The sequence below is a fragment of the Schistocerca serialis genome, chromosome 6, assembly GCF_023864345.2.
Source record: "Schistocerca serialis cubense isolate TAMUIC-IGC-003099 chromosome 6, iqSchSeri2.2, whole genome shotgun sequence".
NCBI lineage: Eukaryota > Metazoa > Arthropoda > Insecta > Orthoptera > Acrididae > Schistocerca > Schistocerca serialis.
In genome coordinates this window covers 63,459,424-63,486,475 of record NC_064643.1, presented here as the reverse complement: position 1 = coordinate 63,486,475, position 27,052 = coordinate 63,459,424, and the positions used below count along the sequence as shown (strand labels likewise).

Here is a 27,052-nt window from a genome sequence, read left to right as displayed (position 1 = left end):
GTTTCATGTTGACCTTATAGTACTGCACGCGGCGCAGCTACAATCGGCCCAGCAACCATTGTGGATTATGCCAGCTACAAGTATGGAGCTCATACTCTGGACAACTCTCGACTCTTCATGCCTTTTATGAAAATATTAATATATATATCATACTGACCGTTATTTCAGTTTTTTCTCAGTGTAAGTAAAGTAAAAACTGAAATTAAAAAAGTTTGCGAATGTGGACTCGACCCCACAACCCTCGGATTATACCGGTCCTACCATTTCCTCTGAGCCAGCTGGTGCCTGAAACTGCAGTAACATACACTGGGGAGACGAGAGTAGCGGCGCAGCGACAGGCTGGTGTACAGACGGCGGCAGCGTCTCGTACACAGGGTACACAAAGGCAGGGCACTGTCGGAGCCGTCGTTCGTACACTGGCGAGTCACGTCAAACGGTTTCGGACGAGATTACGGCCGCACGTCGGGTACTGACAGACTTTGATCTCGGAATGGTAGCTGGAGGAAGACGCATGGGACATTCCATTGCCAAATCGGGAACTCAATATTCCGCGATCCTCCTCACACCACGGATAATGGAGTGGCTGACGGCCCACCGTTAATGACCGGGAGCAGCAACTTTTACGTTGAGTTGTCGGTGCTAACAGACAAGCAACGCTGCGTTAAATAACCCCAGAAGTCAATGTGTAACGTAAGACCAACGTGTCCGTTAGGGCAGTGCGGCGAAATTCGATGTTAATGGTCCATGGCAGCAGACGATCGACGCGAGTGCCTTTGCTCACAGCACGACATCGCCCGCAGAGTCGCTCCTGGACCCGTGACCACATCGGTTGGACCCTAGACGACTGAGAAATCATGGCGTGATCAGATGTGTACCGATTTCTGTCGGTAAGAGCTGATGGCAAGGTTCAACTGTGCCTCCGACCACATCGAGCCACGGAGTTATGTTGTCAATAAATCACTGTGCAAGTTGGTGGTAGGTCCGTAATGGTGTGGGCTGTGTTTGCATGGAATATATTTGGTCGTCTGGTCCAACTGAACCGATCATTGACTGGAAATGGTTATGTTCCGCTACCAGTTGACCATTTGCAGTAATTCATTTGTGGATGACAATGCGCCAGGTCACCGGTCCACAACTATTCGCGACTGGTTTGAATTAATTTCTGGACAGTTCGTGCGAATGGTTTGGCCACCCAGATCGCCCAACACGAATCCCGTCGAATGTTCGTGGGAAAGCTGTCGAGAGGTCAGTTGGTGTACAAAATCCTGCGCCGGCAACACTTGGCAATTATGGACGGCTGTAGAGGCAGCATGGCTCAACATTTGTGCAGGGAACTTCCAGCGACTTGTTGAGTCTGTGCCCCGTCGAGTTGCTGCGCTACGTCGTGCAAGAGAAGGTCCGACACGATATTAGGAGATGTCGCATGACCTTTTTCACATCAGTGCAAATGGCTCACGCCTCTACCGGCCCGCGGGAGAAAGCTATTTTTTCTACACTCTCGGCCAACCGGAGCTCCCACTTTCGTCACTTTTCTCTCTGGCCAGGCCCTGAGTACACCGTAAATTCTGACGAAGTCGGTGGCGTCGAGTTGGCGCGGCCCCCCTGTGAGTAGAAAATGAAGTTTGTCCACATTGGGAACCTTTTTTAATTTCAGTTTTTACGTTACTTACACTGAAAAAAAACTGAACCTTGTCTGTTTGCAACAACTTTATCTGGGTGTGTGAAGCACTGATATGCCAAACAGACAAGTGTTTGCAAATGTGGGGCACATCAACATTTAAAGTAAGTTATAGTGTCTTCACTGCTTGGACCGTGTCGGACTACATCGTAGTAGAGGAGGTCCTAGGATACCTTCGGGAAGTTGTTCGCGGAATACAGAACTGATTTTCTGATCGGATAGTACAATTAACATCTTCATATTTAGTTTCATCGTCATTCATCTGGATGATGAAACTATTGATATCTTCCGGTCTATTCGTTGTGATGGAAACGATGTTTGCCGCGTGACGGAACTGACGGTCTGTCACTGACATGAAAGGTGATCAATTCTGGGCGCAAGACCTACACCTGAGGCGGTGCTGACAGAACACGCTCACAGGACGACTCCTCATCCCGCTGACAGTGCGCCGCTGACACGTTCTCTGGTAGCTTTCGGCCAACTTGAGCACACTATCTGAGCATTTTAACTCTCGACAATATTATGACATTATATCAAATAGTACTCGGCAGTCAAAGAGAGTGCTCATTCTAACACCGCGGTGATAAAAGATATAGAAAGAATAATTTAAAATTAAGAATAGAATTTTTAGAGAGGAAAATAGTGTAGAATCAGAGTTCGGTAATTGCAGATCAAAATTATAGTATATAAGCAAGTAGTTTAACGTCTATGTACAGCAAAGCTACGGAAGCTCCATCATGGAGAAGGCAGTGACGTTAATCTCTTGTGATTAAAAACCTATAAAAAGGCCCGATCGTCATTATTGCCGCCTTTTTTCCTTGATTATTTCGTTAAAGGGCGGGGCACCCGTGTCAGTCAGCGAGACAACAATTAGATTGGACTTTATCGTATTAAGATTCATGAGAAACTGTTAGAATATTACGGAGATTAAAAGTGATGTAGTGTACGATCTCTGACTGTTGGTAGCTACGGAGTATTAAGGAGATTTTAGGACTTAAGTGCTAGATTGGAACTTTACGGATATATAGACGACAGAAACTAAAATTATCTGCTGATACGAGTGAATTCAGAGGTACCGGTATTCAGATATTAACGTGTGGACTTTTGAAAGTGTCGTGTGCCGTCAGTTTCGAATCTGGACGTAGAGCGCGTGCATATCGGCATTTGTGGACTATTTAGATTCCTCCAGGCTAGGAACCTTTTAAATAGACCATCATCCGTCACCATCTTAATCCTCGAATATAGAGTGAAAGTGAAATACAAGGGTGTTGTACTTATCTCATTTACCTAGTACTAATCAGTGAAGGTTTTACGGAACCAAAGCCATTCAGCAGTAAGTCAGCACCATCTAGCGGAAAGCGTAGGCATTAACTGACACGCTAAATGAAGTGAACGTTTACGTGTTTTACGGATTGCTTAATGTGAACTTTTGTGACTCTTTGACGTCCCCACTTCCTCTGAAAGGTGGCGCAGGCTGTCTTAATCATAAAAGGGGAGAGTTTCAGCAGGGCAAATTACTAAATAAAAGCGATATTTACAAGACTCGCAGGAATAGCAAAACACAAGGCCCGCACCTCATCGGAGAGTCGTCGCTGTCACGTCGGGAAGTAAAGCCGGAAAACCTACCGACGATATGTAGCTACGAGCAAACGCCGACGTGGAGTATCTAAAAAGGGAACCACAAGAGACTTGGGGATGCTTCATAATGTATGTGTGAGTTGCGTTTACTTGCATGTGTATGTGTGTGTTTCGTTTGTTTGCATGTGTGTGTGTGTGTGTGTGTGTGTGTGTGTGTGTGTGTGTGTGTGTGTGTGTTTTTATGCAGAAGAAGACCTTGTGCGCGAGAGCTTACTTATTGAGCAGTCTTTTTGTAGTGCCTGTCTTCGACTCCGCATCTGCACTATATGGTGAGTAACAGAAAATCCTTTCATAATATTCTCATTATTCTATCTTTAATTTTACATTATTTAATCTCAACTCTCGCATTTTCTGCCAATATATGAAATCTGACGGCATCAAATGTTTCACTTAGGTCTGACAGTGTCGGTACTGTGGGTAACGGTGTCCACGTCTAACTGCAGAGTATCAGGTACCATAACTGGCAGGGTGTTTACGGAACGGAAACTGATACGACTCATATAAAAATTATCTGCGCAAGCATTCGACGATTTAACTGTGGGAAGTCCGTCCCATTATACTAAACAACACAAGAGGCCAAGCGCTGACAGGCCGGTGCTCACGGGGTGACTGAGGGCTTCCGTTCTTAGCACGAGGTCCAACAACGAGCAGCACGTATCCTGTCCACGACAGAAAAATTGAACGTCTGTGTGGAGACTGTTACCAAGCTGGCCGCAGCACTTGTGATCCTGCTTATGATGGCGCCGTCGTTGGCTGTCGCTTCAGAATACACTCTCATTATTTCTGTTCTTGCTATGTAGATCGTAATTCGTCTTAAGTAGAAAAAATCAGGCTTAGGTACGTAACTTGGCAGTTCTTCCAGTATAAAACAGGCATGATAAACAATTTTCAACTCTCAGTGCGTTTACGGGGAGTCTATTCGTGTGACTGTATTACTTGCATTATTTTCATGTCGGCATTCAGTCAGCTTACATAGTTATTTTGGGATATGTTCAAGAGTCTGTTCTCTGTGTACGCTTTTGTGGGCAAAGGGAATGACAAATGTTTGTACACGTCACCATTTTGTTGGAACTTAATATTCTCCCATTATCCTATGTATGTTGATCGAAAAGAATTGAAAAGGACTTATACAAAATTATTTTGTTCCAGATCCAATAAGAGGCTTCGGGAATTCCCGCCGATTACCTATGTCCTGGCTGCAAGGTGCCTTACATTTGGTGCAGCGGTTACAGTGTGCGTCCGACGTGACACAAAAATCATTTATTAAAGACAGTGGTGTAACGAATAAAATTACATAATCAGATATAGCATTACTTTTCTTTTTACTTGAGAAAAAAATCACTAAAATCATCTAGATTTCATGCACTCGAAGAGGGTTACCCCCCTAACCAACGGGACGGAAGCACCAATTGAGTTCGCTGGTGTTCGGCCGTCGTGCTTCGTGGACGTGTGTGTGTGTGTGTGTGAGAGGGAGAGAGAGAGAGAGAGAGAGAGAGAGAGAGAGAGAGAGAGAGAGAGGGAGAGAGAGAGGGAGGCAGGGAGAGAGAGAAAGAGACAGAAAGAGAGAGAGAGAGAGAAAGAGAGAGAGAGAGAGGGAGAGGGAGGGAGAGGATGGTCGGCGCTCGCTCCACATGAGTGTGCTGACTGGCGTGAGCTAGGGTGGTGCGCGGACATCGCCGGACTTGCTGCGAACTGGGATTGATGGTCGAATTTATCGACTAACTCGACCTCTGCTAAGGCTCGCGGAACTTTAATGTCTCCGTTAGTGCAACGCTTTGTGCAGTAATTTACAATCTGTTACAGCGATTCAAAACTTCCGTGTTCCGTGAACGTTGAGGATTAGAAAAGTTACATTTTTCTACGTAAATATAAGTGTATGTGTGTCTCTGAGAATCTGGACGTGTAAAATCCAATTTTGTAAGGACCTCGTTAGGTACGCTGATGAGCCAAAACAGTATCACCACTGACCACTGACGTTAGATGCCGCCTGGTGGCTCTGCGGGCATGCGACGCGGTAACAAAAGTATGTAAGCGGAGCGGACGTGGACGGAGGATCACCCTGGCGAAGATATGGGGCCGGCCGAAGTGGCCGTGCGGTTAAAGGCGCTGCAGTCTGGAACCGCAAGACCGCTACGGTCACAGGTTCGAATCCTGCCTCGGGAATGGATGTTTGTGATGTCCTTAGGTTAGTTAGGTTTAACTAGTTCTAAGTTCTAGGGGACTAATGACCTCAGCAGTTGAGTCCCATAGTGCTCAGAGCCATTTGAAGATATGGGCTGAAAATGGGCAAGTCCATTGAGACAAGCGACTTTGACAAAGGGCAGATTATTATTATGATGCAGAGTCTATAAACGAATATCTCTGAAACGGCGAAAGCTGGTCGAATGCTCACGTGCTAGTGTCGAAAGAGGTACAAGAACAGTGAAACTACCACTAGGCACTAAATTGTTGCACGTGCACGACTCTTCAAAGAACGTGGGATTTAGAGGCTTTTCTGCTCTGTAAAACAGGATAGCCCAAACATTATGACCACATGTTTAATGACTTGTCTGTCCGTCTGTGAAACGCAATACGTCACCGATTCTGCGTATCGTGGATTTGACAGGTTTTTGGTAGGTTTGCGGAGGTATGTTGCACCAGATGTCCACGCACAGGTCATGTAATTTGCTTAAGCAGCAAGCCGCTAATTTGTGTACGCGCTGATTGCACCCAATAGCGACCTAAATGTATTCCACTGGACTCACATCAAGAGAATTTCGTGGCAGAGACATCAACGTGAATACACTAGCATGCTCTTCAGATTGCTGTAGCACGGTTCTGGCTTTGAGACACAGAAGATTATCCTGCCGGAAGACGACGCCGCCGCAGAGGAAGACATCAAGCATGAAGGGATGAAGCTGGCTCACAGCTGTCAGCTTCGGTTACTACCATAGGTCGCGTGCAGACGCAGGAGAATGTCTCTCAAAGCATAACACTGCTGCCATCAGCTTGAATTCGGTGTGCGCGGCATGATGCGAGCCGCCGTTCACCTCGATGACGGCGTCTGTAGAGACGACCATCGACCTAGCTGGCGAAAATGTGATTCACCCGAAGAGCCGACACGTCCCTATTGATCGACGGTCGAGTCCTGATGGTCCCTTGCCCACTGCAGTGGTAATTGACGGTGTCGTTGTGAAAACTAGGGGTGGTCTGTTGCGCAGCTCCATGTTCAACACTGTACGACGAATCGTGTGCTCTGGGACGCTTGTGCGTACACCGGCATTGTTCTCTTTCGGCAGAAATGCCACAGGTCACCATCCATCCTGCTTTATAGAGGAGACAAGCCTCTAAATGCTACGTTCTGTGAAGAATTGTAGACGTCCAACCTTTTAGCGCCTAGTGGTAGTTTCACTGTTCTCGTACCTCCTTCGACAGTAGCACGTGTGCGTTCGACCAGTTTCGCCGTTTCCGAGATACTTGTTCACACGTTCTGCATGATAATAACTGCCCTTTTTCAGAGTCGCTTGTCTCAATGGATTTCCCCATTTTCAGCCCGTATCTTCGCTAGGGTGATTCTCCGTCCGCGTCCGCTCTGCCTACATACTTTTGTTAGCGCGTCACACGCCCGCAACACCAGCACGCGGCATCCAACCTCGCGGAGGGCAGTGGCCACAATGTCTTGGCTCATCATATCCTTAGATTTTACACGATCGAACGGATCACTCCACACGTTCAGTTTCTCAGAGACACACATACAGTTAGAGTTACGCAAAAAAAAAGTGAGTTTTCAGCTAATCCTCAACGTTCACGTCGGCTGCAGATAGCTTAATACCTCCTTACTTCAGCTAATCTACACTAATGTGACAAACATCTTGGGACATCCATACACACAGACACAGATGGCGGCAGTGTCACTTTTAGATAACGTATAAAACGACAGTGCATTGACGGAGCTGTCATTTTTACTCAGGTGATTTATGTGAAAACATTTCCGACGTGATTGTGGACTCACGACGGGAATAAACAGAATTTGTAGGCGGAATGGTAGTCGGAGCTGGACACGTGCGACATTCCATTTCGAAACTCGTTGGGAAATTCACTATTCCGACATCCATAGTGTCAAGAGTCTGCCGAGAATACCAAATTTCAGACATTACCTCTCACCACAGAATGCAGTGGCTGACGGCCTTCATTTAACAACAGAGAGCAGCGGTTGTCAGTGGTAACAGAAAGGCAACACTGCGTGAAATAATCGCAGAAATTAATGTCGCACATACGACAAACGTATCTGCTTGGACAGTGCGGCGAAATCTGGCGTCAGTGGGCTATGGCATCAGACGACCGACACGAGTGCGATCTCTGATAGCACAACGTCGGTTGCAGCGCCTCTGCTGGGCTCGAGATCGCATCGGTTGGACCCTAGACGACTGGGAAACAGTGGCCTGGTCTGATGTGTCACGATTACAATTGGTAAATGCTGATGGTAGCGTTCGAGTGCCGCGCAGACCCAAGGAAGCCATGAACCCGAGTCGCCCACAACGCACTGTGCAAGCTAGCCGGTGGTGGCTTCGTATCGGAGTGGGCTGTGTTTACGTCGAGAAGACTGGGTCCCCTGGTCCAGTTGCATCAATCGTTGACTGGAAATGGTTGTGCTCAGCCACTTGGACGCCATGTGCAGCAGTTCATGGTCTTCATGTTCGGAAACAAGGACTGAATATTTATGGATGATCATGCGCATTTCAGTGGGCTACAGTTGTTCGCGATTGGTTTGAAGATCACTGTTGACAGTTCGAGCGGATCAATTGACTACCGAGATCGACCGACAGAAATCCCATTCAACGTTTATAGGACACCATCGAGAGGTCAGTCGCCACAAAATCCTGCACCGGCAACACTTTCGCAGTTACGGACGACTATAGAGGCAACATGGTTCAATATTTCTGCAGGGCACTTCCAACGATTTGTTGAGTGCACGTCATGTCGAGCTGCTGCACTTCGCCGGGCAGAAGGATGTTTGGGGTCCGGTGTTGGAAGCTGTCGCACGTCTTCTTTCACCTGTGTTGTGAGTGTTCGTAACAGTACTCTATGTAAGTTACCAGTTACCAATAAGACCGATACATAGGCTGTCGGAGGTGCCGTCCTTCAATGGCGCAATTGGCTCGTGGGCAAAAAAGTTTGACGACTAAAGGTGTAGATGATTGGAAATGTGGAGAAGAAGGAATCTGGACGTACTCGAGGTATGACGTAATCGAAGAATTTCAAAAATTCATTGAACAATGAAAAAGTGGGCATGTCGTTTTGATATTTGTAAGTTATCGATGTGCACGTCAGAGAGAGAGAGAGAGAGAGAGAGAGAGAGAGAGAGAGAGAGTAATTTATGTTACTGGTAAACAACTTCTGGTCTTGTTCTGGCGTAGACCTCACCCTTGCCTAGTCTCATATAAGAGTATTTTAGTTGAAGTGTGGTAAGTGATGGGCGTATTCAGTAGTGCCATCTTAACTTCTGTTTGTATCTGTTAGGTGAAGAAAAATTTATTGTGAAGGACAGCAAGGATACATATCATGTAGATATTGAAAGGCAAAAGAAATATAAATTTTGAATAATCTTATTTTTAAAAAGAAGAATATAGAAGTAATTTGAGGTAAGACTGCAGCACTGCGCAGCTAGTTTGACGGAATGATTGTTGTCAGCTGGTTAACTTTGTTCATCTGCTCAGAGCTGAGAGAAAGACCGCTCCACTTCCTTGAGTCATGCATTAGCATATCAACTGATTAAGCTGTTTAATATTTATTGGCATTATCTATTGACATTGTAACCTTTTCAAATCATTGTTCACTGTGCGAGACTCGTATTGTTCAGATCAATGTTATGTGTGAAGATCACGCGAAGATCTGCTCTGTCATTCAGAATACATACTTCATTCCAAGATCGTAGTCTTGGAATATTATTTCACAGTAATAGTTACTCACCCAATCTGCTGTTTAAAGAAGGTTTATCATAACGCATTACCACTTTGCACCATGTGGTGTGCAACAGTTCGAATTTTGTTTGGAAATTTTATTAATCTAGCTGAACAACTGCCAGCTTGATGTCTGCTGTCGTGCTATCGAGAAATATGCAACAATGTTGCAAGTCGCGAGGTAAGCGGCAATTTTGGTTAAGGTCAGATAATTGTTTTAAATCCGTTGCGCATTTAATATAAAGATAAAACGTATTCCAATCATTTACAGCTCAATTTACGTTGATAACAGTTTGTTGGTGTATAGCTTTGGTAATACATAGAGTGGGAGGTATATGTGGGCTAAATTTCATACGGAAACTTACGTATGTCGACCTCTTCTGCAAGGATAGTTTGTTGGTCTTTTGGTAATACGTAGTCAGATAGTGTTACATTTCTCGAAAGGAAAAAAAAAATTTACTAGTGTTGTACTTCTTTTTCGGACAATTTATTTAAAATTTTGTGTTCAATTTGTGAAATTTTGTGTCGTATGACAACTATCGATTACTTTACTACGTAAACAGTTGGCATAATAGTACAGATTTTATGTGGTATTCATTCAGTGTTGAGTATCTGCGTACAGGATAGTAGATTTTTCGTTTGTTAGGTCATTTTAGTAACTTTTTTTTCCCGAGAAACAGTATTTCATCATGTTTGTCGCAGAAGAAAACATTATGAAAATACGTCGTAATACAGGACAGCAGACAGTGTTACAAAACAGGGAGTCGGTACAGGATAAATAACCCACCTGGAGCAATTAGCAACTACCACTAGTTTACGAAATTGCACGGATCCACAATTATTAACCAGTATTTCATCATGTTTGTCGCAACAGAAAACATTATGCAAATACGTCGTAATACAAGACAGCAGACAGTGTTACAAAACAAGGAGTCGGCACAGGATAAATAACCCACCTGGAGCAATTAGCAACTACCACTAGTTTACGAAATTTCATGGATCCACAATTATTAACCAATTCATGAACAATAATTAAACAGAACAAATGATGGGCAATGAGTACGTAAATTCTGGAGCTTATTAGGTCGGCGATAAGTCGCTGCAAGGGCCCAGGAAATGACCTGGGGGGGTCTCTGCAGACATCATGAGACTCTGGCATAAAATGAGGGTGATACGCGATTACAAGAACTCAGCAAGAGAGTTCTCACAGCCTCTGTCACTTCAATTCTCCAACTTCCTACCTACACTTGGTGCCCCTGTTAAGCCGAGCAACTCAGCGGAAGGTTGGGTAACCAACCCCAGCGGGAAACTGAGTCGGTGAGCAGATAGGAGTTGGAGGACAGTGGAAGGCAACGGGAAACCACCACTGAACCATCCCAAGAAAATCCCATGGCTTCGCTCAGCTCAAAATATTCCGGAGTTTGAAGTTCCCCGATCGGATCTCCGGGGGGAACCAGGTTGAGAGGAGCTTCACGAAGAGTAAGATGGTGCAAAGAGAAGCACTGCATAGGAACATGGAATGTAAGATCCATGTATCAAGGAAAACTAGACATAGTGAAAAGAGAAATGGAGAAAATTAACATCGACATATTGGGAATAAGTGAAATGAGGTGGACTAGCATGGGAGAATTTGCTTAGGATGGCCATATGGTGTATTATTCTGGGCACGATAACAACAGAAGTAATGGAATAGCCTTCATAGTTAGTGATAAAGTGAGAAAAGCTGTGATGGGATGCAAATATAAAAATGATAGAATGATGTCCATCAGACTTCAAGGTCAGCCCCTCAACATCACAGTAATTCAAGTTTATGCACCAACAACCGATGCTGAAAAGGAAATTATTGACCAGTTCTATGGAGATTTACAAGAATTACTACTGTCAACACCAAAAAAGGATATCGTCTTCATAGTTGGAGATTGGAATGCAAAAGTGGGAAATGAAGCTGTAGAAGGTATAACAGGGAAATATGGTCTTGGTACAACAAATGAAGCTGGACAGAAACTCCTAGAATTCTGCCAAGAAAATTCATTGATAATTACTAATACACTGTTTCAACTACCAAAACGACGCCTATATACCTGGACTTCGCCAGATGGCCAACACCGGAACCAAATTGATTACATACTTTGTAATCAGAGGTGGAAGAGCGCGGTTCAGTCAGCTACAACAAGACCTGGGGCTGACTGCGGATCAGATCATGAGCTCCTGATTGCAAAATTTCGGCTGAAACTTCAGAATGTATCAAAAAGTATCCCAACTTGCAGATACGACCTTAACTCTATACCCTCCAACTATGCTGTAGAGGTACAAAACAGATTTAATGTATTAACAGCTGGAGGACAAAAGCTCGCAAGAGATGTGGACAGAAGTAGCTAATACTGTCAAGGAGGCCGCAGAGAAACACATTCCCAAGAAAAGGAACAGTAAGAAGGCTAGATGGCTATCAGTTGAGGCACTGCAAGTTGCAGAAGAACGAAGGAAAGCAAAAATCAAGGGAGATAGATCAGCTATGTTTCAATTAAATAAAGATTTTCAGAAATTAGCTAGAAGAGATAAAAATATATTCTTTAATGAACAGTGCAAGGAAGTTGAAGATAGTAACGTAATGGGGAAGACAAGAGATCTTTATAAGAAAATTAGAGAAATTAAAGGAAAATTCCAGGCAAAAATTGGAATGATAAAAGATAGAAACGGGAAAGATCTGAGTGAAGCAGAGGATGTTAAGGAAAGATGGGCAGAATATGTAGAAGACCTATACAAGAAAGAACTGCATCATGACAGGGCTCCTACTGCTGATGTTAATGTTAATTTAGAACTAGAGCCAGATATTTTGGAGAGCGAAATCCAGTGGGCCCTTGAAAATATGGCTGATAACAAAACTAGTGGACATGATGAAATACCAGCAGAATTGTTTAAAGTCACTGGAAAGGATGCAGTGAAAGTGCTGCACTCAAATGTCAAAAAATATGGATCACGCAGCAGCGGCCAGATGACGGGAAAAGATCAGTATTCATCCCCATTCCAAAGAAGAAAAGTTCTAAAGAATGCTCAGATTACCGAACAATCGCACTTACTTCACATGCTAGCAAAGTTATGTTGAAAATCTTACAAAATAGACTTCGCCAATATCTAAATCGAGAGCTGCAAGAAGAACAAGCTGGATTTAGGAAAGGAAGAGGAACTAGAGATCAAATTGCTAACATTCGGTGGATTATGGAAAAAGCGAGAGAATTCCAGAAAGACGTGTACCTCTGCTTTATTGACTACGCCAAAGCCTTTGACTGCGTCGATCACAACAAATTATGGAACGTACTGAAAAACATGGGTGTACCAGATCACCTCATTCATCTGATACGGAGTTTATACCTTGACCAAGAAGCCACGGTGAGAACTTTGTATGGAACAACGAAATGGATAAAGATTCAGAAAGGGGTCCGGCAAGGCTGCATACTGTCACCGTACTTATTCAATCTGTATGCAGAACATGTCATGAGGAATGCGAGGCTAGATGAAGGAGAAACAGGAATTAAAATAGCTGGAATAAATGTAAACAACCTCAGGTACGCGGATGATACGATCCTGTTGGCAGAAAGTGAAGAAGAATTGAGAACACTCTTACTGAAGGTGAAAGACGAAAGTGAAAAGGCTGGTCTTATGCTGAATGTGAAGAAAACGAATATTATGGCAACAACACCTACCAATTCGTGGGATATAGCAGGAGAAACCATGGAGGTAGTGACCACATTCAGTTATCTCGGTTCCCAGATCTCTGCTGACGGTGACTGCAGCAATGAAATCCGGAGACGCCTGTTGCTCGGTAGACAGGCGATGTCAAACCTTGACAAGGTTATAAGGTCCAGAGATATAACACTAGCAACAAAGATCCGTATTGTGAGGGCTATGGTCTTTCCAGTTGTGATGTATGGATGTGAGACCTGGACCATTAGAAAGGCTGAACGGCGAAGAATTGATTCCTTCGAATTGTGGTGTTGGAGGAAACTTCTTAGAGTTCCATGGACTGCAAAGAGAACCAACAGATCAATATTGGAGCAAACTAAACCAGATTTCTCCCTGGAAGGTCTAATCTTAAAACAAAAGCTGACCTACTTTGGACACACAATGCGAAGGCATGCCTCGCTGGAAAAAAACATTAATGCTGGGGAAGATTGAAGGAACTAGAAGAAGAGGACGTCAGAGGATGAGATGGATCGATGGCATCACAGAAGCAATGTGTTCCAACCTGGAAGGTCTACGGGAGAAAGTGCAAGACAGGAAAAAGTGGCGTGATTTGGGTCATGGGGTCACGAAGAGTCGGAATCGACTAAACGAATAGAGAGAGAGAGAGAAGTCGCTGCAACTTAGAGAAAGTCACAGATGTCTCCACAGTGGTGTAAAATTTTACAGTAACTAGTAGAAGGCCCGTCAGAATCAGGTTTTGCGTCAATTTCTTATGAACAGGTGGGACACACAACACCTTCAGCGAGTAATAATGCTGTATCACAAAACGTGAGTCTGGCAAATTTGATGGAATCAGTTTGTCGGAGGTTTGAAAAAGCACGGAATGAAGTAGTTAAAAGCTTCGAAAAATGTCAGGAAGAAAATAGTAAATCAGTTAGCCAAAAAATAAAATAATTAGAAAATGAAAACAGGAAATAATAGAAAGAGAAGCATAGCGCTTAGAGAATAAATTAAAAATGACCTTCAACCATTTCTTAATAGTTTTGATCACAGGTACGTAACCTGAGAATTGAATGCGAAAGCAGGAAAACAAATCAGAAAAGTAGAACAAAAGGAACAGTTAAGTACGGTTGAAGAAAGGATGGATGGCTTGACTCAAAACTCGCAACCAGTGCAGTCACGGATTCAAACGACAAAATGCCAGTACAGTTTTCAGACACAGCAGAATATCGGCATAAGAAGTCAGCCTCATTCTGCCAACGGCCTTGTCAAAGAGGGCGGAGGAGCGGATAGAGGTTCAGGGCACTCTCTTGTCCTAGTGGTGGGAAATTGCCCCTAAAGGCGGAAGAATCAGCAATGATCAACGACATGAGGATGCAGAAGGCAATGGAAACCACTGCATTAAAGACACGTAACGTGTATCCACAGGACATGTAGCCTGTAATTGAAGGAGTGCCATGCTGATCTCTCCATTGGCAAAAGATTCTGCAGTAGTCCACTATTTGGATCTCCGGGAGGGGACTGCCAAGGGGGAGGTTACCATGAGAAAAAGATTGAATAATCAACGAAAGGATAACGTTCTACGAGTCGGGGCGTGGAATGTCAGAAGTTTGAACGTGGTAGGGAAACTAGAGAATCTGAAAAGGGAAATGCAAAGGCTCAACCTAGATATAGTAGGGGTCAGTGAAGTGAAGTGGAAGGAAGACAAGGAGTTCTGGTCAGATGAGTATCGGGTAATATCAACAGCAGCAGAAAATGGTATAACAGGTGTAGGATTCGTTATGAATAGGAAGGTAGGGCAGATGGTGTGTTACTGTGAACAGTTCAGTGACCGGGTTGTTCTAATCAGAATCGACAGCAGACCAACACCGACAACGATAGTTCAGGTGTACATGCCGACGTCGCAAGCTGAAGATGAACAGATAGAGAAAGTGTATGAGGATATTGAAAAGGTAATGCAGTATGTAAAGGGGGACGAAAATCTAATAGTCATGGGCGACTGGAATGCAGTTGTAGGGGAAGGGGTAGAAGAAAAGGTTACAGGAGAATATGGGCTTGGGACAAGGAATGAAAGAGGAGAAAGACTAATTGATTTCTGTAACAAGTTTCAGCTAGTAATAGCGAATACCCTGTTCAAGAATCACAAGTGGAGGAGGTATGCTTGGGAAAGGCCGGGAGATACGGGAAGATATCAATTAGATTACATCATGGTCATACAGAGATTCCGAAATCAGATACTGGATTGTAAGGCGTAACCAGGAGCAGATATAGACTCAGATCACAATATAGTAGTGATGAAGAGTAGGCTGAAGGAAGAATCAATACGCAAAGAAGTGGGATACGGAAGTACTAAGGAATGATGAGATACGTTTGAAGTTCTCTAACGCTATAGATACAGCAATAAGGAATAGCGCAGTAGGCAGTACAGTTGAAGAGGAATGGACATCTCTAAAAAGGGCCATCACAGAAGTTGCGAAGGAAAACATAGGTACAAAGAAGGTAGCTGCGAAGAAACCATGGGTAACAGAAGAAATACTTCAGTTGATTGATGAAAGGAGGAAGTACAAACATGTTCCGGGAAAATCAGGAATACAGAAATACAAGTCGCTGAGGAATGAAATAAATAGGAAGTGCAGGGAAGCTAAGACGAAATGGCTGCAGAAAAATGTGAAGACATCGAAAAAGATATGATTGTCGGAAGGACAGAGTCAGCATACAGGAAAGTGAAAACAACCTTTGGTGACATTAAAAGCAACGGTGGTAACATTAAGAGTGCAACGGGAATTCCACTGTTAAATGCAGAGGAGAGAGCAGATAGGTGGAAAGAATACATTGAAAGCCTCTATGAGGGTGAAGATTTGTCTGATGTGATAGAAGAAGAAACAGGAGTCGATTTAGAAGAGATAGGGGATCCAGTATTGGAATCGGAATTTAAAAGAGCTTTGGAGGACTTACGGTCAAATAAGGCAGAAGGGATAGATAACATTCCATCAGAATTTCTAAAATCATTGGGGGAAGTGGCAACAAAACGACTATTCACGTTGGTGTGTAGAATATATGAGTCTGGCGACATACCATCTGACTTTCGGAAAAGCATCATCCACAAAATTCCGAAGACGGCAAGAGGTGACAAGTGCGAGAATTATCGCACAATCAGCTTAACAGCTCATGGATCGAAGCTGCTTACAAGAATAATATACAGAAGAATGGAAAAGAAAATTGAGAATGCGCTAGGTGACGATCAGTTTGGCTTTAGGAAAAGTAAAGGGCGAGAGAGGCAATTCTGACGTTACGGCTAATAATGGAAGCAAGGCTAAAGAAAAATCAAGACACTTTCATAGGATTTGTAGACCTGGAAAAAGCGTTCGACAATATAAAATGGTGCAAGCTGTTCGAGATTCTGAAAAAAGTAGGGGTAAGCTATAGGGAGAGACGGGTCATATACAATATGTAGAACAACCAAGAGGGAATAATAAGAGTGGACGATCAAGAACGAAGTGCTCGTATTAAAAAGGGTGTAAGACTTTCGCCCCTACTCTTCAATCTGTACATCGAGGAAGCAATGATGGAAATAAAAGAAAGGTTCTGGAGTGGAATTAAAATACAAGGTGAAAGGATATCAATGATACGATTCGCTGATGACATTGCTATCCTGAGTGAAAGTGAAGAAGAATTAAATGATCTGCTGAACGGAATGAACAGTCTAATGCGTACACAGTATGGTTTGAGAGTAAATCGGAGAAAGACGAAGGTAATGAGAAGTAGTAGAAATGAGAACAGCGAGAAACTTAACATCAGGATTGATGGTCACGAAGTCTATGAAGTTAAGGAATTCTGCTACCTAGGCAGTAAAATAACCAATGACGGACGGAGCAAGGAGGACATCAAAAGCAGGCTCGCTATGGCAAAAAAGGCATTTCTGGCCGAGAGAAGTCTACTAATATCAAATACCGGCCTTAATTTGAGGAAGAAATTTCTGAGGATGTACGTCTGGAGCACAGCATTGTATGGTAGTGAAACATGGACTGTGGGAAAACCGGAACAAAAGAGAATCGAAGCATTTGAGATGTGGTGCTATAGACGAATGTTGAAAATTAGGTGGACTGATAAGGTAAGGAATGAGGAGGTTCTACGCAGAATCGGAGAGGAAAGGAATATGTGGAAAACAGTGATAAGAAGAAGGGACAGGATGATAGGACATCTGCTAAGACATGAGGGAATGACTTCCATGATACTAGAGGGAGCCGTAGAGGGCAAAAACTGTAGAGGAAGACAGAGGTTGGAATACGTCAAGCAAATAATTGAGGACGTAGGTTGCAAGTACTACTCTGAGATGAAGAGGTTAGCACAGGAAAGGAATTCGTGGCGGGCCGCATCAAACCAGTCAGTAGACTGATGACAAAAAAAAAAAAAATAACCAGGAGAAAAATCAATCGGGAAAATAAGTGTTATAGGAACACTATGAATGAAAAGGTCGAGCGTATTCAAAGGAACCTTAACCGCGAAGACGAAAAGGACGAATATGACTGTTTACATTCATACTCAGAAAACTCTGTTGGCCATACACATTTATGGAGTCTCGGCGATTTTCCATGAGAGCAGTAGCACACAACCAGATGCGACAGTGAATTGGGTAACACACAGCATTATACTGTTACTAAACTTTGACTTCTCTAGCCCAGCAAAATACTTTGAAGACATGGTACGCAGAAATCAGTAGCTATCAAATCAGTAAAACCAAAGAGGTAATTCGCATTTGTAGAACAAAGTTACCTACACATTTGAGAGACGTAATTTTGGCCGGCAGATGTAAGGATGATTTAGAAGAATTTCAAACGTTATTTCAAGTATTTGAGTTATACGGTGACAGTAGCTTAACGAGAGAACACATCAGAAGTCACAACAGAAACTATGACACCTCTGTGCCGCATGAAAACAAAAACTATGGGAACTTCCATAATAGACATAACCACAGATATACTTACAGACGGGATAACCGACATCGTCCATATGACGTAACAAATCATACAGTTGAATAATGATTATTGTCACAGAAGTAATTTCCGGACCTCTGACTATGAACATGATAACAAACATCACACGAATTGCGGTAATGAGAACAGGTGTAATCATAATTATCATAACAACCAGAATTACCACTAAAACTACTCTGATTCATATGGTAATCATGCAAATACTCATGGGCACAATTCACTCAGATCAAATCCGCAAAATACTCCTCACGTTAACAGTTATGCAAATAGCAACAAACATAGTCAAAACCAGCATTGTCACAGTAATCCATATCACAATAGACAGTGGCAAAATTGTGGAAGGGCAAGCCCAGCGCGACAGATAGAAATACTTGAAGTCACGTCACCAAACCCGAGAGAAATCAACGGCGAGGAGGCAATACAGCACAGTGACTCGTGGAAGTTGTACCCAGATGATAGAACTACATGTTAACTGTTTCTAAAATATTTCTTGCATTATAGCACACAGCAACTGTTGGCGATGCTATTGTACCACATGCCAGAGCGACTCCCGTCGCGCTGCAGGCGACTTTTGACAAGAATCGGATGATTTTTGTCACGTAGCAAACTTCATTCATTGTGCAACAATTCGAGCGATTTGTTGCTACGATGCTAACACTAAACAAGTTGCTGCGAACTTGGAAATTTCATCTAGAATCCGTGTAGCTACAAATAATTTCTGATACAATGAACATTGACGGTATTTTTTAAACCAGTTCCGAGAGCGTACATAGGTTACCAGCAATGTGTTGTTCGCCAGAGAAATATTTTTTGGCTGTACACAATGATGACAATGCAAAGATATATAACATTTTCTACCACATTTCATGAGATATAAAGGCTGTTCCGATGGTAATTGTGTTGTCTGGAAAGAAGAGTAATAGGCATTTTGATGTAAGAAGTTTTTCAGGATCTATTGTGGGGTAATGAAGTTGTGTTTCCTGAAGTGAAATATTTGCAGTTATAGCTATGAAGTGTTGTTTATGTGGAAATAAGTGAACGAAAACAGAGCAGGGAATTGTTTTTTGAAGTGTGTGTTGAGACAAAGACAAGAAATATGGTTAATGTTGTAATAGGATAATGAGGGTTATGTTGGTTAGATACTCAAGATGGTAGTTATAAGATTTATGATACGTACCATAGTAGAATGAGGCAATAATTATGATGATTAATGTGGGGAAAGAGTAAGTGAGTAATAATTAGGGCATAGGGACCCTCTTTCTTGTTATAAAAATTTACATACCATGTGGATGCATTTCATGTTTGTAAGCGTAAAAGGTAAGTCTTTTTGAAAAGATATGATTACTTGACAGGAGTAAATGGAGGTAACACAGTTACTTCTTTGATGTGGATCTTTATGATTATCTGATGCAAATTATTTAACTTTTAATTAAACATACAGTGTCATTTTTTTCATTGGAACAACATTTAAAAGTTACGCAGATTTTACAGTAATTCGAGAACTGTACGTTTTTGTCTCTATTTGTGCATGAAAAATGTTTTGCAAAGACTTGGAACAGCACTGATGCTGCTCTATACAGTGACACGCTGTCTCAGCACTTTTTGTGGCTTGTCCTTGTGGTAGCTCCTATTTTCTTGCTTATACTGACGAATAACATTTTTTCTGATTTCTATATAGCTATTTGCACTCAAAATTTAACTTCTACTGAATTCTGTAGAACTAATTTTCCTTTTCTTTGTCTAACAGATAAAATTTAGATGTGTATGAAACGATGGCATAACAATATTGTCCATCACTGTAAGTGTTTGTGAATTTTTGGAAGTCAAGGTGAAATTCATGACTCTCGAGCTATGACATGGGTAGACAGTCTACTTAAAATCAGGAAAAAAAAGCAATAAGAGAAATGAGGCGCAGGAAGTGTGTGGGATACTTTTCAACTTTATTGTTTTTGCCATGGTATAGGATAATATCCTTTTGTATATATTTTTCTACTAACATGTTTGTATTTACATATGATCTCACATAATAATACGCATCGCTTTAACTTAAGGAATTTTCAGGTTGAATTTGCCTCTTACATTTATGTATTTGTTGTGTTTCTTTATAATGTATACTCTCCGTATAAATTGTTACTATAGGATGTGGTGCCATTAGCACAACAATTATGTTGAGTGTGGTACTGTAGTGAGCTCTCATAAGCCATGAAAGATTTGTAAGCAGTCATGAAAGACGTTAAGGAGGTAGCAAAAGAAAAAGGTAAGAGAGGAAATCGTACAACATAAACATGAGCAAAGAAATGGTGACAAAGAAGAATTTGTTATGAAATAATCTGGTTTATCAGGTAGGGTAAATATCGGATGAAATGTGATTAGGTAGGGCAAATATGACAGATGGTTAAGTAGGGCTGTGGAGCTAAATAATGTGGACTTACAAGAATGTATGAAATATATGGCAGAAAGAAGCAAAGAGATAAAGTAAACAGTTGTGTTTGTTGAAATTATAGGTAAAGTGATTAAAAGGTGCACAAATTAAAGGATGAAATATAGCTAAATAGCGTGTTACTTACTGCCTATATTAGGTATAGCAATAGACTGACGTCTGACTGACTGCAAAAGCAATCTCTGATGTGAAACTTGGTTACTCCCGAAACCATGTTTATGTATTTGTGTTCTCCTTACCTGTATGTGTGTGTATGTTTGTGTGTGTGTGTGTGTGTGTGTGTGTGCGTGACCATTATCCTCATGTGTTATTCTTATATACTTATATGTCTCTTTCTACTTAGCTTCCTGTACTTTTGTATATTTTACTGGTGAACAGGTATACATATTTATCTGAATAGATTTAGAATTTTCTGTAGGTCATTCAGTATACATATATTAATTGTTTCTTGTCATGAGTACTACCGTACACTGTTTCAGAGGGTTTATTTATCTGGTGTTTCTGTAATTCATTATTGTAAAACCATGATTCTTTTTTTTCTTTTTTATATAGAGAAATCTGTTGTTACCATTACATTACATGTGCAGCCCACATGTACAACTATCTAAAATCCTGTTACTCGTGTCTTATTATAGATAATTGTATATTGTAAATGTGACAAATTGTGGCTGATGTACGATGCACCACGAACGATAGAGACTTGCCAGGGCAGAAGAAATACGTCTGTATATAATGGAACATTCTCTGCCAAATGTTGGTATACTTCACCTATACAAGCTGCAGCTGAATTTTATAAGGAACTCTTCGATACTGAAAGATGGCTTTGGAATTATCAATGGATCTACAGCCTGCTTACAGTATATACTACTACGTACTTCACTGTTTCTGCATCTTCGGGGTTGACAGCTGAGATCTGTGCTTAGCCTCGCTGAGTCTGCTTCCACGTAACTTCCCACAGCAGTGACAAATTGTAACGAGATCGAAAAAATTTGGTCGTTTGTGGCAATAACACTCTGTACCTACTCTCATTATGCAGATCACTGCTGCCATATGTACTATCATTCACAAATGTAGGTCTTGTGTGATACAGACATTCTCTAACCTACTTCCTGTGTGCTACAAAAACAGAGTAGATCACAAATCCTACTGACTATAATATAAAATGTGACATATAAACTTTCAAAATAGCCCTCTACAGAACGTTCTCATAGACGGCATGAAAAATAATAGCATATCTGTGGTGAATTCTATTGATTACTTCACTGCCATGTTCTTGAATTTTGTAAATAATTTTTATTCATAGTTTTTTCTTTTTGTGAAGCTATTTCTCTCTTTGTTTCTGTAACATGTTTCACATGGTCCTATCTATAACGTTTAGAATTTTGTCATAGACCCATTTCTATCCGAAATTACTTTCATACAAAACTCTTCTCGGAGAAGGTGGAGGACATGTAAAGTGGGCATGCATTTTGATTTTTGTAAGTTATCGGAGTTCACCTCAGAGAGAGAGAGAGAGGGAGAGAGAGAGAGCAAGTTATGTTAAACAATTTTTGGTTTTGTTGTAGCACAGTCCTTGCCCTTGCATAGTCTGATATATTCTTGGTTATACTGTGGTAGGTGGTGGACGTATTCATCAGTGCTACGTTGACTTGTGATTTTAGCTTTTGATGGAGAAAATAGTTAATAAAGAAAAATTTTTGTGAAGAACAGCAAGGACGGATATGATGTATATATGGAAAGGCAAAAAGAATATAAATTTTGAATAACCTTGTTGTTTAAAAAAAAGAAAAAGAAAACAGAGAAGGAGATTGAGGTAAGACTGCAGCACTGCGCAGCTAGTTTGAAGGAATGTTTATTGTCAGCTAGTTAACTTTGTTCACATGCTCAGAACTGAGAGAAAGACCACCCCACTTCCCCGTGTCATGCACTAACATATCAACTGATCAAGCTGTTTAGTTTTCTTATATTATCTATTGACATTGTACCTTTTTAAATAATTGTTCACTTTGTTAGCCTCGTATTGTTGAGACCAGTGTTATATGTGAAGATCACGCGAAGATTTACTCTGCCTTTTTGAATACATCCTTCGTTCTAAAACCGTTGTCTTGGAATATTATTTCATAGTCATAGTTACTGTCCCCATCTCGCTGTTTAAAGGAGGGCTATCATAACACACTACCACTTTCCACTTTGTTGTATGCAGCAGTTCGAATTTTGTTTGGAAATTTTATTTAAAAATAGAAATCTACCTTAGCCGCTGCCTGCTTACTGTTTGCTGTTGTGCTTTCGAGAAATCTGTGTAGATTTTGTCAAGGCGCGAGGAAAGTGAAAATTTTGATCACGACAAGATAATGGTTTCACTTCTGTTGCACATTTAATATAAAGACAAGTTGTGTTCAGACCAGTTACAGCGTAATTCAAATGAGGTTCTGTTTAGTCAAAGAATAGCATACGAGTTTAAGTTGGATAACGACTTGTTGGTACATAGCGATGGTAATACGTAGGCTTTTACAGAGTTGGAGGTAAATTTGGGCTAAATGTCATACAGAAATACATAATGGGGAGCTTACAGTGGTATGAAGAATAGGTGATTAGAGATGTGCGTGGGAAACACTTGTTACAGTACGGGACAACTCAGACGTATGCCTACAGCGGCATCCAGCTGCAGTTCACTTGTTTCTGGGAGCATATGCAGTGTGTCATGGCAGGCAGCCCGAGTGTAGAATGCGCTTAACAGTTTATAAAATGCTGTGCCGTCCGAAGAAGACGCAGTCAGGGCAAAAGCACCACAGGCGCAAAGATGCGAGCTGCCGCTAGTGCCGTAGGGACTCGCCACTTGCGCGAGCTACGGACGGCGCTGGGGATGAAGATATCGACTTCGCCTCGGACAATTGCCGACCGAATACAATCCAGCAATGACCGGAACACAACGGACAGAAGCGAACTCAGAAGAGTCGTCGTCGCACTTTGTTACAGATTATAGACTAGGGCTGACTTAGAGACAGGGAACGTCGTTTAGTGAACCCTTAGAAGTGAACGGACAGTTGTTGTAAATTGCATTTGCTATGTACCGTGAACTTTACCTACGATTATTTGCACTTAGCCATCGAGTGCTCTTTTTGTGTTATGTTACCGGGTGATCAAAAAGTCAGTATAAATATGAAAACTTAATAAACCACGGAATAATGTAGACAGAGAGGTAAAAATTGACACACATGTTTGGAATGACATGGGGTTTTATTAGAACCAAAAAAAAGGAAGTATTGCTAGACGCGTGAAAGATCTCTTGCGCGCGTCGTTTGGTGATGATCGTGTGCTCAGCCGCCACTTTCGTCATGCTTGGCCTCCCACGTCCCCAGACCTCAGGCCGTGCGATTATTGGCTCTGCGGTTACCTGAAGTCGCAAGTGTACCGTGATCGACCGACATCTCTAGGGATGCTGAAAGACAACATCCGACGCCAATGCCTCACCATAACTGCAGACATGCTTTACAGTGCTGCTCACAACATTATTTCTCGACTACAGCTATTGTTGAGGAATGATGATGGACATATTGAGCATTTCCTGTAAAGAACATCATCTTTGCTTTGTCTTACTTTGTTATGCTAATTATTGCTATTCTGATCAGATGAAGCGCCATCTGTCGGAGATTTTTTGAACGTCTGTATTTTCTTGGTTCTAATAAAACCCCATGTCATTCCAAGCATGTGTGTTAACTTGTATCTCTCTATCTACATTATTATGTGATGTATTCACTTTTCAAATTTATACTGACTTTTTGGTTCAAAATGGTTCAAATGGCTCTGAGCACTATGGGACTTAACATCTATGGTCATCAGTCCCCTAGAACTTAGAACTACTTAAACCTAACTAACCTAAGGACAGCACACAACACCCAGCCATCACGAGGCAGAGAAAATCCCTGACCCCGCCGGGAATCGAACCCGGGAACCCGGGCGTGGCAAGCAAGAACGCTACCGCACGACCACGAGATGCGGGCCTGACTTTTTGATCACGCGGCACATGCAGTGTTGCAGACTTCGTTTTTCAACTAGTCACAAAGATAAGGAAAACTTTTAACTGATTTGTGTGACTTTGTTAGTAATTTATTGGAGTGTTGTAGAAACTTCGTTCTCTTATCCTGTTACCTGACTGGGGCATAGCTGTGTAATAGTGGCAGGGAGATATTGTCTTAGCGGTGTGCCGCACCAGAAGGCGTTTCACGAACTCACAAGCTCGGCCTACCGTAACAACAGAGGCATCTCGGTCCCCACGGCAGTAGCGACGAGGTCATTACAAGACTGGCGACGGAGATTTACAAAACAGGTGCCGGGTGTAAATAGATACGTAGAAATGAGAAAGAGGATAGCGAGAGACGGCGGCAGCATCGAACCGACCGAAAGACCTAGCACCTACGAAAAGCTGTTGACAGAGTAGTCGCGTTTCTTCTTACGACAGCTGTGCCCCGAGACGCACGGCAGCAGCGCGCAGGCGCGCAGCGGCGGCCGGCGCGCCCAGCACAGCACAGCACGGTACAGACCTGCTCCTTCGCCGGCAGGACTCGCTGACACAACAGACGCCGGACGACGGTCGCCGACTCCCGGCCACGGGCCGCCAGCCTCGCACTTAAGTACCGGCGCCCCGGAGACGCGGCGGCAGCGGGCAGCGGGGGTGGCGGGGGCGGCGGGGGCGACGGCGGCCGGCGGCGCCGCTGGCTGGTCGCATTCCTGCTCTACCAGGGACGTCTCTGACAGCAATTTCTGTTTTGCAACCGGGGGGACTGTTTGTTCAGAAACAACAAACAGTCCCCCCGGTTGCAAAACTGAAATGTTTATCTCATTTATCCTCCAGTGAGACGTGTCGCCTTTTACGAGGCATCAGACTGGCTGGCAAAATAGGGTGTCGAAACACACAGGATGCTGCCCGTACATATGTCCAGTAGCAAACAACCATGGTCACAATTAAGAATAAATTTGTGCGGTGTACGACGTAGAAATCGTCAATTACAAGGGAAATCCCGTCCAACCCGTGTGGAAGCCCCAGCAGCTAGTCGGTTGTGGACGGCGCCGCATGGCTTACAAGGACGCCGCGCGAGGACCTTTTAAAAATTCTGTCAAGGATAACTACTTGATGGAGCTTTCGAGCGGTTTAGGCGTGTCTTCCCGTGTATTTAACAACTTCTATGTCAGACGCCGCAGAATGGTTTTTTTCCCAAGTTCAGAGCACGATGGTTTGCTGCCGGGACATTTGTATGCGCAGTATCCTGCGTGCTTAACAGCATATTTTTCCAGTCAATTTGTACATCTACATCTACATCTACATGATTACTCTGCAATTCACATTTAAGTGCTTCGCAGAGGGTTTATTGAACCACAATCATACTATCTCTCTACCATTCCACTCCCGAACAGCGCGCGGGAAAAACGAACACCTAAACCTTTCTGTTCGAGCTCTGATTTCTCTTATTTTATTTTGATGATCATTGCTACCTATGTAGGCTGGGCTCTACAAAAATATTTTCACATTCGGAAGACAAAGCTGGTGACTCAAATTTCGTAAATAGACCTCACCGTGACGAAAAACGTCTTTAATGACTTCCATCCCAACTCGCGTATCATATCTGCCACACTCTCTCCCCTATTACGTGATAATACAAAACGAGCTGTCCTTTGCACTCTTTCGATGTCCTCCGTCAATCCCACCTGGTAAGGATACCACACCGCGCAGCAATATTCTAAGTGTCCTACCATGAAACGCAACCTTTGGCTCGCCTTCCCCACAATATTATCTATGTGGACTTTCCAACTGAAGTTGTTCGTAATTTTAACACCCATGTACTTAGTTGAATTGACAGCCTTGAGAATTGCACTATTTATCGAGTAATCGAATTCCAACGGATTTCTTTTAGAACTCTTGTGGATCACCTCACACTTTTCGTTATTTAGCGTCAACTGCCACCTGCTACACCATACAGCAATCGTTTCTAAATCGCTTTGCAACTGATACTGGTCTTCGGATGACCTTACTAGACGGTAAATTACAGAATCATCTGCGAACAACCTAAGATTGTCACCAGGTCATTTATAGAGATCAGGAACAGCAGAGGTCCCAGGACGCTTCCCTGGGGAACACCTGATATCACTTCAGTTTTACTGGATGATTTGCCGTCTATTACTACGAACTGCGACCTTCCTGACAGGAAATCACGAATCCAGTCGCACAACTGAGACGATACCCCATAGGCCCGCAGCTTGATTTGAAGTCGCTTGTGAGGAACGGTGTCAAAAGCTTTCCGGAAATCTAGAAATACGGAATCAACTTGAGATCCCCTGTCGATAGCGGCCATTACTTCGTGCGAATAAAGAGCTAGCTGCGTTGCAGAAGAACGACGTCTTCTGAAACCATGCTGATTACGTATCAATAGATCGTTCCCTTCGAGGTGATTCATAGTTTGAATACAGTATATGCTCCAAAACCCTACTGCAAACCGACGTCAGTGATATAGGTCTGTAGTTCGATGGATTACTCCTACTACCCTTCTTAAACACTGGTGCGACCTGCGCAATTTTCCAATGTGTAGGTACAGATCTATCGGTGAGCGAGCGGTTGTATATGATTGCTAAGTAGGGAGCTATTGTATCAGCGAAATCTGAAAGGAACCTAATCGGTATACAATCTGGA

General features: G+C 42.8%; 1 protein-coding gene across 1 annotated transcript in view; it reads right to left on the bottom strand.

The window, feature by feature from the left end:
* LOC126484388 (cytochrome P450 6k1-like) overlaps positions 1–25,018 on the bottom strand; it is a 153,510-nt gene extending 128,492 nt beyond the window's left edge. Inside the window, exon 1 of the mRNA XM_050107882.1 lies at positions 24,912–25,018. The gene's annotated coding sequence lies outside the window, so the exon portion shown is untranslated. The remainder of the gene's footprint in view (positions 1–24,911) is intronic.
* Positions 25,019–27,052: the final 2,034 nt, after the last annotated feature.